Source organism: Nyctereutes procyonoides, unplaced genomic scaffold, assembly GCF_905146905.1.
Source record: "Nyctereutes procyonoides isolate TBG_1078 unplaced genomic scaffold, NYPRO_anot_genome, whole genome shotgun sequence".
Lineage (NCBI taxonomy): Eukaryota > Metazoa > Chordata > Mammalia > Carnivora > Canidae > Nyctereutes > Nyctereutes procyonoides.
The window spans coordinates 26,177,105-26,191,960 of record NW_026575043.1 but is presented as its reverse complement, the minus strand read 5'-3'; the positions used below and the strand labels follow the sequence as shown (position 1 = coordinate 26,191,960).

General features: G+C 40.0%; 1 protein-coding gene and 1 non-coding gene across 7 annotated transcripts in view; both read right to left on the bottom strand.

The window, feature by feature from the left end:
• Positions 1–14,856, bottom strand: part of SPIDR (scaffold protein involved in DNA repair) — a 431,589-nt gene that overhangs the window by 65,670 nt on the left and 351,063 nt on the right. The gene's annotated exons all lie outside the window — the stretch shown is intronic.
• Positions 9,113–9,216, bottom strand: LOC129508450 (U6 spliceosomal RNA). Its single transcript, XR_008664187.1, has one exon. It is a non-coding gene; the product is annotated as a U6 spliceosomal RNA (small nuclear RNA).

Below are 14,856 nucleotides of genomic sequence, written 5' to 3'. Positions count from 1 at the left end.
TCACTATATACCAGGGATAGGGAGGGATGACCACTCGACAGTGCAGAGTAAGTGAATAGGACATCATCATCACTTCCTGAACAGACTTGCAACTAATCATTTTTCTTTTCCTTTCCCCTCCTCTCTGCTTATCTCTTTTTCCTTCCTTCCTTCCTTCCTTCCTTCCTTCCTTCCTTCCTTCCTTCCTTCCAGAAAGAGAGAGACAGAGGGAGAAGGAAAGAGAGACTCTTAAGCTGGGTGTGGAGTCTGAGGTGGGGCTCAAGCTCATAACCATGAGATCATGACCTGAGCTGAAATCAAGAGTTGGTCACTTAACCAACTGAGCTACCCTGGCACTCCCGTTTTTCTTATTTTAGTCCTTTTCATCTGCTATCAAAGGTAGTAGGAAAACTGGATATGCAAAAAATAAAAAATAAAAATAAAAAAAATAAAAATAAATAAATAAAACTCAACTGTTACCTCACATCATACACAAAAATTAACTCAAAATAGATCATAGACCCATTTAGAAAACTAAAATTTGAGAAGAAAACACAGGAGAGAAATTGTTGCAATCTTGTAGTAGGCAAAAAGTTATTTTGACATTATCAAAATTAAAACTGCTCTTCAAAAGATGCCATTAAGAAAATGAAAAGGCTGGGACACCTGGGTGGCTTGGTGGTTGAGCATCTGCCTTTGGGTCAGAGTGTGATCCTGGAGTCCTGGGATCGAGTCCCGCATTGGGCTCCCTGCAGGGAGTCTGCTTCTCCCTCTGCCTGTGTCTGCCTCTCTCTGTGTGTTTCTCATGAATAAATAAATAAAATCTTAAAAAAAAAGAAAATGAATAGGATAATCACAAATTAGGAGAACATATTTGCTAAATATACATCTGACAAAGGACTTGTATCTAGATTAAAGAATTATAAAACTTACTATTGACAATAATAAAAATATTATTTCTATATCCTATAAGGATAAAAAGACAAATAATCCTTTTAGAAATGGACTAAAGATACAAAACATCATAAATTCCATTTCTATTAATCATCTAGAATAGTTAAATCCATAGAGGCAGAACACAGATAGTTGCTAGGGGGTAAACTGAGGCAGAATTGGGGAGTAACTGGTTCCTGTGTATGGTATTTCCTTTTGGACTAAAATATTCTGGAACTAGAAGGAAGTGGTGATTGTATAATACTGTAAGCTTTATATTATGTGAATCTCATTTCTATGTAAATCAAAATGGACAAAAGATGCAAATAAACATTTCATCAAAGAAGATACATATGTGGCTAATAAACACATGAAAGGGTGCACAACACCATTAGTCATAAGGGAAATGCCACATTAATACCGCAAGGAGATACACTACATATACCCTGGGAAGGGTGAAATAAAAGAGGCTGATGGTATCAAGTTTTGTGGAGGCTATGGAAGAACTGAAACTACTAGATTTTAGGTGGGAATGCATGTTATAGCCACTATAGAAAAAACTCTGGCAGTTTCTAATAAAGTTAGACATATACAGTCATTCTACTCCAGGATTTTCCCAAAAGAAATAAAATCATATGCCCACACAAAAATTTATAGACAGAGGTCTATAGTAGCTTTGTTAATTAGTAGCCCCAAACTGGACGCAAGGCAAAGTTTCAGAAGTAGCTGAATGGATAAATTGTGATGTATCTCTACAGTGGAATACTACTCAGCCATGAAAAGGAACAAACTACGGACAGAGGGATGAATCTTGAAAATATTGTGCTGAGTGGAAAAAAAAACATGAACATGAAAAGTAGTTTATATCAAATTATAGAAAAGGCAAAGTAAATCCACAGTAATAGTACGCAGATGTGTAGTTGCCTGGGACTCAGGCCAGAGAGACTGACAGCAGAGGCAAAGGCAACTTTTTGGGGTTATGGAAATAATTTATGTCTTCACTGTGATGGGTATTACATGGCAAATATATTTGTCAAAACTCACTGCTTAAATGGGCGCATTTCATTGTATGTATGTAAATTATGTACATTATATCTTCACAAAGTTGTTTTAAGAAAAAAAGGATGGGGCGCCTGGGTGGCTCAGTCAGTTGGGCATCTGACTCTTGATTTCAGCTCAGGCCGTGGTCTCAGGGTCCTGGGATTGAGCCTCATGTCCAGGTCCACTCTGTGCAGAATCTGCTTGAGATTCTCTCCCTCCCCTTCTCCCTCTGCTCCTCTCCTGTTCTCTGTCCCTCTGAAATAAATTAACAAATCTTCAAAAAATAATAAAGGAAAAAAGGTATAGAAGACAACCTGAAGAAGATTCTATGGGATAAACATAGGATACTTATGGAAAAAAGATAGAAAAATTTTAACTGGTAAACAATGGGAAAGAATCAAATGCTTAAAAATCCATTAGAAAAATATTATGCTTTACAAAGAGGCATTTTCCCTTGTCATTATACACAAACCTTCAAAGGGAAACTGTGATATAATTGAAGCACGTTTTCTCATGCATCTTCAACAAATACTGAAAACCACTTACTTTTAGAGAGAACTCTCAGAGTATGAAATTAGGAATGTATTTGGGTATTTATTTATTTATTTTTGAATATTTTATTTACTTATCTGACAGACACAAGCAGGGAGAGCCGGAGTCGGAGAGGGAGAGGGAGAGGGAGAAGGAGAAGGAGAAGGAGACTCCCCACTGAGGGCTCCATCCCAGAACCCTGGGGTCATGACCTGAGTCGAAGGTAGACACTTAACCCACTGAGGCCCCCAGGCCCCCATACTTGGATATTTAAAAAAAGAGAAGCAAATACGTTACTGATATTTCATGAAACAAAACTTAAAATCTTACCCTTTCAATGAAATCATCTCCATTTTAAGGACCCACACGCAAACTACTAATTCCACCCTGAAAACGTGAAGATTGAAACTGTTCCTGTGTTCTCTGAGATAGAACAGGCTCTCAATAAATACTCCTTCCATTTTTGAGAGAATGAATGAGGCTCTGTTGTGAACACACACACAGTAAACTCACATAATAGCTAATAGCACACAGTGTTCACAGAAATATTCATTCATTTATTCACTCACTAATTCATTCATTTGAAGCTTACTGGGCTTATACTTTGTAGGATATATAAGGAGGGAAGGGGTCAAATAAAAATATAATTGAGAATCAAATAAAACACTGAGTAACATTAACACCTAAAGTTAATATAATATATTATGGCTAATTACAGCATTCTCATATTATCTATTTAACCCTTCAACTGAGGAAACTAGACATTGATAGATGAAGAAAGTGAGGCTCAGAATGTTTAGAAAACCTACCCAAGATAGTAAGGAGGGAGCAGAATCAGGTTTTAAATGTGAGGCACTCAACTTGGTATTTTTGTGCCATAATATCATGTTACAGTAACAAGTTATACGAATGTAGAAGACAACTGGTTCTTCTGGGATTAATTTTGCAGAATGGAACTGGAGAGAACATCCCACAGCAACTAGCATTCTAGTCTGTGAGGCCAGCACTAAGAAGGTAACAAGGAATAAACTCATGGCAAACTGTATGATGACCCTAAAATCCAGAATATTTAAATCTAATCTTTACAGAGAGAGACAATGATTTTTCCTACTGCTAAGTCAAACTATTTAAGATATGCATAAATTGTAATTGTCCATAATGAGGCTACTTATTTAGAAGAACTTTATCTTCTCTGTAACTTTCAAAATAAAGATTCATTCATTCATTCATTCATTCAGAGGGGAAGGGCAGAGGAAAAAGGGGAGAGCAAATCTTAAGCAGGCTCCACGTCCAGCACCGAGTCCAACACAGGGCTCCATCTCACAACCACGGGATCATGACCTGAGCCAAAATCAAGAGTCAGACACTTAACTGATGAAGCCATCCAAGTCCCCCCAAAAGATCTTTTTAATGTTTGACAAGAATCATACTGAAATATTAAGGTCAGAGTGTAAGGAATTTATGTTAAATTATCGTTTTGAAGGCTGCTAATGAAATATAATGAAAAGGAAATACTCTTAAATTAAATCACTTGAAAATAATTTCATTAACTGTTTGATACTGTCTGACCTTAATCTGAAACCCAAGTGGGAAAGAATGAAAGATTACTTTTTTTTTTTTTTTTTTTTAATTTATGATAGTCTCACACACACACACAGAGAGAGAGGCAGAGACACAGGCAGAGGGAGAGAAGCAGGCTCCATGCACCGGGAGCCCAACGAGAGGATTCGATCCAGGTCTCCCGCTAAACCGCTGCGCCACCCAGGGATCCCTGAAAGATTACTCTTTCATAATATTGTCCTATTTAAATCAGTCTGCCATGTGAAAAGCTAGGATGAAAGTGTACATTTTTTTTTGAAAGTGTACATTTTTATGATGAATTGATGATGTCTCTTTGAGCCCACAAACCATTTCATATCACAATCTCTTGGAGGGAAGTATTTTAATGTTTTTTTCCTCTAAGGCCTATTCACCCCCTAATTATCCCATCACCTGTCAGGGAGGCTGACGCAGAACTTTGGGGAATCAGGCTCCGTCTCCTACGGAGGAAGCCTCAGGCTTCCTGAAAGAGTGTAATGCCTGCTTGCCTATCCTGACGCATCCAAGCACGGTTTTGTAAGCATTATTGTTTGTTAACATGAGTAAGAGGTGATATGAAGATCACAATGGGTCCTTTGTGATCCGGTATATTTGCCTTTATCTCAAATAACCAAGGGCTGGTGCTCTTGCTTACTCTGCTGACCTGGAGAAAAGATATTAGTACTTTCTTCCTCCCTCTTGTTCATGCCTGGCCGCTCACCTTCTCCCACCGTGTCCTGCTCACACAGCTAAAGCTCGGGAGTTCACTGACTCAGGCCTCAGTCGAGTCAGTGTCCTCAGTGCTCCCAATGGCCTGGAACCATGTCATTCAACACAGTCCAAACCAGAGTTAGCTCAGCAGCAGCACCAAGAATTCCACCTTGGTGGAATTGTCGCTGCTTCCTGCCCCGTAGATACCATCTCCTAAAATCAATGCTAGTGTGACAGGTCTGAGCAGCAAAGGGCCCCCTTATCAACTTGTTTTTCCTGAATCACGAGAGACGTCCTCCATAAATTACATCATATTCAAAGGAACACAAACGGCTTCCCAGGGAGGAAAGGAATGCCACCGTAGTGACTCCAGGACCCTAAAAGAACCTGTATGAACTTGAATTCACTCACCTGAACACGGGGATGAGGGAAGCTAACCGCGAGGGCTGCTGTGGCGTTCCAGCAACGCTACAGGGCTGAGCACTGGGGCTGGCGCCAACACATCAATCTTTCCTTTGCAGGATCCTTAGGCCAATTTTGTTTTCTCTCATACAGTTTTCTCCATACAGTTCTTGAACATCTTTTGTTAGATCTATGTCTAGATCACTTACAAATTTGCTATTTTAAATACGTTTTGCAGGGGCACCTGGGTGGCTCAGTCAGTTGAGTGTCTTTCTTCGGCTCAGTCATGATCTCAGGGTCCTGGGATCGAGCCCCACACTGGGATCCCTGCTTAGCAGGGAGTCTGCTTCTCCCTCTCCCTCTGCTGCTCTCTCTCTCTAAAGTAAGTAAATTAAATCTTAAAAAATAAAATACTTTTTGTTTGTTGCTCTCTTGATGGTGAATAGAAATACAAATGACTTATACATTGAGCTTTTGTAACCCATCAATCTTACTAAAATTATTTATAATACTTTTTATGAAGGTTTTTAATGTAATCATTTCATCTATGCATAATGACAACTTTGCTTCAGCCTTCCCAATCCTTATTTTTTTTTTTTATTATTTTTCTTACAACGATATAGGCCTTCGGCATAATGCTGAAGAGAAGCCAACGATACTCCGCATCCTTATCTTGATTTTGAATAAAATGTCTTCAGTGTTTTACAATGAAGAATGATGCTTGCTATAGAGATTTTTTGGTTGATATCCTTCATCAGGTTAGATATTCTTAGTTTGCTGAAAATTTTTTTTAATCATGAATGGGCATTGGACCTTATCAAATGCATTTTCCATATTCACTGAAATGACTGTTTTTATCTCCTCTGCTAATGTAAATGACAACTACAGCGTGTTAAGTTAAAACGATTTTTTACTCCTGCGCTACAGCCAAGATCCTATCTGCTACATTTAGTTTAGGATCTTTCTTTTCTCTTTTTTCTTTTCTTTTCTTTTCTTTTCTTTTCTTTTCTTCTCTTCCTTCCTTCCTTCCTTCCTTCCTTCCTTCCTTCCTTCCTTCCTTCCTTCCTTCCTTCCTTCCTTCCCTTTCTATTTTATTTATTCATGAGAGACACAGAGAGAGGCAGAGACACAGGCAGAGTGAGAAGCAGGCTCCATGCAGGGAGCCCGACATGGGACTCGATCCTGGGTCTCCAGGATCATGACCTGAGCTGAACACAGGTGCCCAACCTCTGAGCTACCCAGGCATCCCTGTTTAGGATTTTTCTATGTCCATGAGTGATATTGGCCTTTAATTTTATTGTTCAAATTAGATTTAATTTTATTTCTCAAGACTCAAGACTATTTATAGTAATTTCATATAATAACTTGACAAAGATTTTTTCTTTGAAAAATTTGTATAAGATTTGAACAACCTGTTTTTCAAAAGTTAGAAATAATTTAAATAAAATGAATTGGATCTAGTGCTTTTCCTGGGAAGACTTTTAACTATCAACTCAATTTCTCTAATGATAATTGGGCTATTTGGGCTTTCTAATTTTTAACTGAGACATTGGGTTAATATATATTTTCCTAGGGATGTGTCCATTTGGTCTACATTTTTAAATTCATTAATCAATTCAGATTTAGTATATATGTTTATTTTTATTGTTTTAATTTTAATTCCAGTATAGTTAACATACAGTGTTATATTAGTTTCAGATGTACAATTAATGATTCGACACTTCTTACTACACCAGTGCTCATTCCAAGTGCCCTCCTTATTACCCACCACCTATGTAACCCACCCACCCACCCACCTCTCCTCTGGTCACTATCAGTTCTGTAGTTAAGAGTCTGTTACTTGGTTTCTCTCTTTTTCCGTTGCTCATTTGTTTCTTAAATTCCACATACGAATGAAATAATATGGTATTATCTCTCTCTGCCTTATTTTGCTTAGCAATAATACTCTCTAGTTCCATCCATGTTATTGCAAATTACAAGAGTCCATTCTTTTTTAAGGCTGAGTAATATTCCATTGTGTGTGTTTGCCTTATCTCTTTATCCATTCATTTATTGGTGGACACTCAAGCTGCTTCCATAATTTCAGCATTGTAAGTAATGCTGCAAAAAACATAGGGGTGTACGTATACCTTTGAATTAATGTTTTTGTATTTTTTGGGTAAATATCCAGTAGTGTAATTACTGGAACATAGGGTAGTTCTATTTTTAACTTTTTTTTTTAAAGATTTAATTTATTTATTTGAGAGAGAGAGAGAGAGAGAGAGGGAGACAGAGCACAGAAGCAGGGGGAGCTGCGGGTAGATGGAGAGTGAGAAGCAGGCTCCCACCTGAGCAGGGAGCCAGATGGACATGAGGCTTAATACCAGGACTCCGGGATCATGACCTGAGCCAAAGGTCACGCTTAACCAACTGAGCCACCCAGGAGCCCCTATTTTTAACTTTTTATTTTTTTTTATTTTTAACTTTTTAATAAAACTCCACACTGTTTTCCACAGTAGCTGTACCAGTTCGCATTCCAACCAACAGTGCAGGAGGGTTCCCTTTTCCCTATGTTCTCGTCAACATTTGTTTCTTTGGTTTTTGATTTTTAGCCATTCTGAGAGGTGTGAGGTGATATCTCACTGTGGTTTTGATTTGCATTTTCCTGATGATCACATGAGACACACGAGCATCTTTTCATGTGTCTATTGGCCATCTGTTTGTCTTCTGTGGAGCAAGGTCTGTTCAGGTCTTCTCCCATTTTTCAATTGGGTTATTTGAATTTTGGGTGTTGAGCCAATACATTGGCTCTTTATGTATTCTAGATACTAACCCTTTATTGGATATACGGTTTGGAATTATCTTCTCCCATTGAGCCTTTTCATTTCATTGATGTTTTCTTTGCTATGCAGAGGCTTTTTATTTGATGTAATCCCGAAGTTTATTTTGCTTTTAATTTGCTTGCCTCAGGAGGCATATCTAGAAAAATGCGATGGCCAATGTCAGAGAAACCATTACCTGCGTTCTCCTCTAGGATTTTATGGTTCCAAGTCTCACATATAGGTCTTTCGTTCATTTTGAATTTTTGTGTATAGTGTAAGAAACTGGCCCAGTTTCATTCTTTTGCATGTAGCTGTCCAGATTCCCGAACACCATTTGTTGAAGACTTTTTCTCATTGTATATTCTTTCCTACTTCAAAAAGAACAACTGCAACCTTTGGTTTTACCAAAAATGAGATGACTTGCCTAAAATAAAACAATTAATGTTCAATCCTACTGACTTAACCTCAGGATTTAAAGGCCAAAAAGAAAGTGTGATCCAAGTTAATTGTTTCTTTTGAAATTTTTAACATTGTCCTATTATTGCCTCTGGCTTCCATTGTGTCTAATGAGAGGTCTGTCTGTTCTTATCTCACTGGGTTCTCTTATTATATGATGAGTCATTTTCCACTCACTGCTTTCAAACTTTTCTCTTTGTTTTCCAACATTTTGGCTATATATGTCTGGATATGGATCTCTTTAGGTTTATCCTACTTGAAGCTCTTGAACTTTCAGATAAATAAAGTTTACCAGTCAAATTTGAAATGTTTCAGCCACTATTTCTTTAGATATTTTTTCTGTACCCTCCTCCCAACTCCCCCGATTTTCTGGGGATGTTGGTGTACTTAACTTAAATGTTCCACATTTCTATGAGGTTGTTTCATTTTCTTCATTCTTTTTTTTTTCCTTCTTAGAATACTTGCCATTTGGGAGACTTCTATAAAAATAAATCATTTATTTTGGTGTCTTAATTCTTCATAAAGATTGAGTTATTTAAAAGTCTTCACAAGGATGCCTGGGTGGCTTAGTCGGGTAGGTGTCTGCCTTGGGCTCAGGTCATGATCCCAGGATCGAGTCCCACATAGGGCTCCCTGCTCAGTGGGGAGTCTGCTTCTCCCTCTGCCCTTCCCACCTGCTCATGATCTCTCTCAGCTTCACAGATTTGAGTGTTATCCTTGTGCAGGGACCATACTAATTTCTGTATCACTCCAGTTTTGGTATAAGTGATGCCAAATTGAGCACTCATCATTTTTTCCCCCCTCTCTCTCCTTTAGATTATGGAAGCTCAATTACTCTGGATTCATGTTAACTTTCTTCTGTCAGCTGAAGCCTACTGTTGAACCTATCTAGTGAATTTTTCATTTTGGTTATAATTTCTAACTCCAGAATCCCCATCTGGTTCTCTTTTAAAGTTTGTATCTTTTCATTGATATTCTCCACTTGATCAGACACTGTCATCATACCACCCTTTAATTCCTGAGACATGGTTTCCTTGAATTCTCAGAACATACTTATTGTGGCTGCTCTGAAATTTTTGTCTGCTAAGTCCAATATCAGGGCCCCTTCACTTGCCTGCATTGTTTTCCCCTGTGTATGGGCCAGAGTTCCCTGTTTCTTCATCTATCTTCTAATTTTTTGTTGATGAGTATTTTCTTTTTAAGATTTATTTATTCATGAGAGATGAGAGAGAGACAGAGAGAGACAGAGAGAGGCAGAGACGTAGGCAGAGAAGTAGGCTCCATGCAGGGAGCCTGATGTGGGACTCGATCCTGGAACTCTGAGATCACATCCTGGGCTGAATGCAGATGCTCAACCACTGAGCCACGCAGGTGTATTTTTGAAAATATATTGTGGCAACTCTAGATACAGATTCCTCTTCTACCCCAGGCCTTGATGCTGTTGTGATCTGCACAGTAGTTCATTCAGTTGTTTACTAACTAGTCCAAACTTTTCCTGTAGGCCTCAGTAATCAGGCGTGCCTGCCCAAATGTGTGTGTGTGTGTGTGTGTGTGTGTGTGTTTTGTTTTGTTTTTAATCTTTTCACATGGCTTAGGTTGCCCCCAGATCAGCATAAGCCACTTTTTAGTGAAAGATTCTGCTTAATCTCCCTCAAAAGTTAGATTTTTACTCTTTGCCATTGGGTATATATACCTTGGAGGTTGCTATCATAACTCAAGGAGATAAATGTTTGCCCTCATTCCTCTCCAGCAGACAGGGTTTGTATTAGCGCTTTTTAATCATACCCCTATGAGGGTATGGCCTTGGGCCTGCCAGACTGCTAGGCACATGTGCGTCATTTATTTTAAAGTCTGGCTTCTTAGGAGTTGCCCCTGGGTCAGAGCAGCTTACTGTTCATCTAGTGTGACTGGAGGTGGTACTGAGTTCTGCAGTGTCAGTGAGGTTTGAATCCAAAATCTTCTATGGGGTTGCTGTGACTGTATTGAGTGGGTGCCAAGCACATCCTTCTTGACTCCAAAAGTTTTATTGTGATACTATGAGGATTCTTCTTGGCTGTGTCTTTTCCCCTGATGCATCCTGTTAAGCTTCTGATGGCTTGGCCATTTCCTTGTTGATAAAGTATCACAGAGCTACAAGCACTCCGAGTTGCTCTCCACCAAGATCCCCATTATTTTCAATAATGCCTTGGACATGGGATTGTACTGTGTTCCAAATAAAGCCAGCCAACTCACATAGTGCCTTAAAGCCCTTCTTCCTCATAACTTGTCTTTCTCTGGGCAGAACCTCTGAGCCACTTATAGAACTGGGGTGTGAAGACTGTGTCTCCTTCTCTTGGAGTTGTAACCCTGCTCTAGGGTGGGTGCTGGAGGTGATGGTGGCAGCACGGGGCTAGGGCTGCCTTTCTGGTGTGGTGCTTCTATCTTATGGGTGGATTGGGGTAGGACAACTGAGCTAGTATATTCTTGGTCGACCACACTTGGCGTAGAGATACAACATGGGCTAAGGGATTTCCTATAGTCAAACTGTATCCTAGACTATGAGTTGAGGGGAGAGGGGACATCTTGACTGCAGTCCTGGAGTAAGATCCCCAGCATAGTCTTCATAAGACAAACTGGGTTGGTGGGGGAGTAGGACATGGCTTAAGGGCCACGGACTCTTTGTTCATCCCGAAATTTGGTAGATTTTCTTGATTCTATTGATGGAATGTTTCTCCATTTATTGTATGCCTTTAGGAAAGTTTCCTGAGGCTTTTTATATGTATTTTTAAGTTTTTTCCAGTTAAAATGTTTATTAGGGAGAGAATCCACTGTGTCTTCACTCTGCTATTCCAGAAGCAGGTCTTCCATTTTTATCTTCAATGTACTTCCATTAAAATAATGATCCTCTGAAAGACAAACTATGAGAGACTCCTAACTCTGGGAAACAAACAAAGGGTTGTGGAAGGGGAGGAGGTGGGGGGAATGGGGTGACTGGGTGACGGGCACTGAGGAGGGCACTTGATGGGATGAGCACTTGGTGTTACATGTTGGCAAATTAAATTTAAATAAATAAAAAAAAAAAGAAATAATGATCCTCTGGAAATTTAGCATGTGCTGTGTAAGAAAACATAATGGTGGGGTGCCCGGAAGGCTCAATCAGTTAAGTGTCTGCCTCTGGCTCAGGTCATGATCGTAGGATTCTGGGATCGGAGCCCCAAGTTAGGCTCCCTGCTCAGCGGGGAGTCTGCTTCTCCCTCTCCCTTTGCCCCTCCCCCTTGCTCATGCTCTCTCTCCCAAATAAATGCATAAAATCTTAAACACACACACACACACACACACACACACACACACACACAGCTCTTTAGCCATTATGAGTTTTGAGAGTATTTGGAAACTTTCCATTCTGAATTTGTAGACTTGTGACTTGTTCTTTTTTCCTAAAAGAAATCTTGATTTGCTTGAACACAATAAAGGAGTCAAGTACAAAATACCAAGTCAGACAAAAGAAGTGCAGTAGATGCAGTGAGGCACAGAGGTACACAGAGCCATGATACAAACATCAAAAGATTCTTAATAACAATGGCACTTATGGGTTTTTCACTGTACACTAAAACAGTGCCCTGGCTTTTTGGTGGTGTCTAGTAAACCTAGGATTCATTTATTTATGTGCTAAATATAGCAGGACTGCTACTGGCTAGGCCCTCTGCAAGGTGCTAGGTATGTGGTAATGAGCTAAAGAACCCCTGCTCTCTGTCCCTCCTTAGGGAAAGACTTCATATGCATATAAATATACAATTACAAACTCTGGGAGTGCTTACAAGGCAATATGCAGAGTACCTAAAAGACAACATGGGGTGGGATGTTCTAACCAGGGTGGTCAGGGAAGGTTTTTAAAGAAATGTGATCTTTAAGCTGAGTCTTAAAGAAGGATAAGCCAATCATGCAAAAGGTTGAGAGAAAAGGACTTACAACAGAGAACATAGCATATACAAATTCCTGTGATGGGAAAGAGCTTTTCCATGTTTAAGAAATTGAAAGAAGGCTAGAAAAAGAGAGAGAGAGAGAGAGAGAGAGAGAGAGAGAGAGAGAGAGAAGAGAAAGAAAGAAAGAAAAGAAAGAAGAAGGGATTAGGTAAGTGATAATAAGGTAAAGACTAATATTTGGTCATTTTGGTGCATTATTCTTTTTTTAATTTTTCAATTACTCTTTTAAAATTATTCTTAATTTAAAATCAAAGTTATATTTATAATAAAATTGAAATGTTGACAAGCATTTGTAAAGAAAGGAGAAAATGGGATGGGGAGGAAAGGACTGGGTTGAGGAAGGAAAGAGAGGCATCTTCCTGGAGAAGTCGCAGGGTTGGACATGGCTGGCACAGGGATGCCCAACAGTGGCTGGGGGTAAAGGCCATGTGATGATGGCCATGTGGAGGCTGATCTGATAGGAGAGCAGAGGTGGTAAATAACTGGCCTGTGTGCCAGCCAGCAAACCTACCTCCTGTCATTGATGAGTCAACAATGAGGTGACACTAAAAGGTGTTAGATAAAACTTTTGTTTCAGAAATATAACGCTTGGGCTAGGGTGGAGGATGGCGTGAACTGAGAACTTTTAGAGCAGGTCTCCTTAGACCAGTAAGAATTCAGTGCTGTAATCAATGACAAATGTCTGATAAGAAATAGTGAAGTCACAAAGTTGTGTTCACAGACTATGTTTAGCTGATTGATATGTTTTATTTGGTTTATACAGTGTTAACACATTTTTAAATTAGTTAACAAGTACCAAAAATTGGGAGATTTTACACAAAACTCCAATATACTGTTTGTTATCTGGCAGCACTGAGTCAATACTCACGGATAAGGTACCAGCTTGTCATTTCATCTTGCGGGCCCCCGCCCCCACCCTTGATCGCCAACTCTCTCACAACTGCTATTCTCTCTTGGCTTCTTTGGCCTCTGTTACCATGTGGGCATGCATTAACAAAAAAATTTCAAGAAGACAGAAGAACATGGTAGTGATGATGGGTAAAGGTCAGGGAAGAGTCTACACTGGCCTAAGATTTCTAAGGAGGTAAGTGGTAGTGAAGAGAAAAGGCAGCCTCAGGGACAAGCAGACCAGACACGAGTTAGAGAAGCTGTAGAATCCAAAGGCTGGTCAAATGACCTGAGCCAGGAAGCACGCAAGGACAGAGCTGATTAACATAGAACCCGGAAATCCAAACTGCTCATGGAAGGTGCAACTCAAAGCAGAGTAGCAGTGCTGTGACGGGGCTGGAGTGGCAGCTCTCTAGCTGACATTCCTCTTTTGTAAGACATACCTCTTGATTATTCTCTGGAGGCTTTTTCAATTACTTTAGTCTAAGATAGATTAGGACAGCATCTGAGGTCTCTGAGCAGACGCTGTAACAGCTTGTGGCCATGCTCAGCAGGACAACCGGTTGACACCAATACTGTCTGTCCTTAGCTCAGAAATACGGTGAACTCAACTGCTAGCCAAGGAGATCTGACATTTTATTTTATCATTTTTAAAAAAGATTTTATTTACTTACCTACTTGAGAGAGAGAGAGCCTGCAGGGGGAGAAACAGAGGGGGAGAGAGACCAGCAGACTCTGTGCTGAGCGTGGAGACTGATAAGGGCTGGATCTCACAACCCTGAGATCACGACCTAAGCTGAAATCAAAAGTGCACTGATTGGGCCACCCAGGCACCCCAGGAGACTTGACATTAAGTGATGGGTCAGTGTCAATAAAATTGAGCTTCTACTTCTGGAAGCTTTCCTGCTACAGAATACCCACTGGACAAGGTAGATAGGCGCATTCAGCAATTCCAACTGTGTGCAGCCAGTGATGGGTGAGCTAGGGCTCAGCCCACAGGTGACATTCCACACTCTGTCTGGCACGGAGCACTGTTGGTAGGTACCCTCTGCCTATGTGAGAGGGATGTTGCTGTTCTTAGAAGTGATTAACTTAGAACAGCAGAGAGAAAGTGTCTCAGAGGGAGGAGGTAGGATGTTAGTGGTTTGAATAAGAGCCTCTGAACTGTATTCACTCCATGAGACAGACTTTGCCATTCAAAAATCTTGGAATAAAAATCTGGCAAGTGAATGCCACTTATTTATTAGGCATTCCACGCATGCCTAATATGTGTACCTTCATCAATGTAAGATCCTTCCATTTTCATGACTTTAAGCATGTGGTGCAGGAGACCGGCAGGGTCTGGAGAAGAGGGGCTCTAGTTCTGAGCTCTGCTGCTGGTGGATGTGAGCCCCTGACTGTGCACCTGTACAATCCAGATTAATCCACATCTGCTTCATACCTAGCAAATGCTTGCACTTAGTCTGTGTCAAAATCTTGGTTTCCTTGGTCCATCAGGCAAATTTACCATTATAAACGCAGCTAATGGATAAGAGTGTCCTCTCATCAGGTGCCCGCTCTCTTCAGTCTGTAAG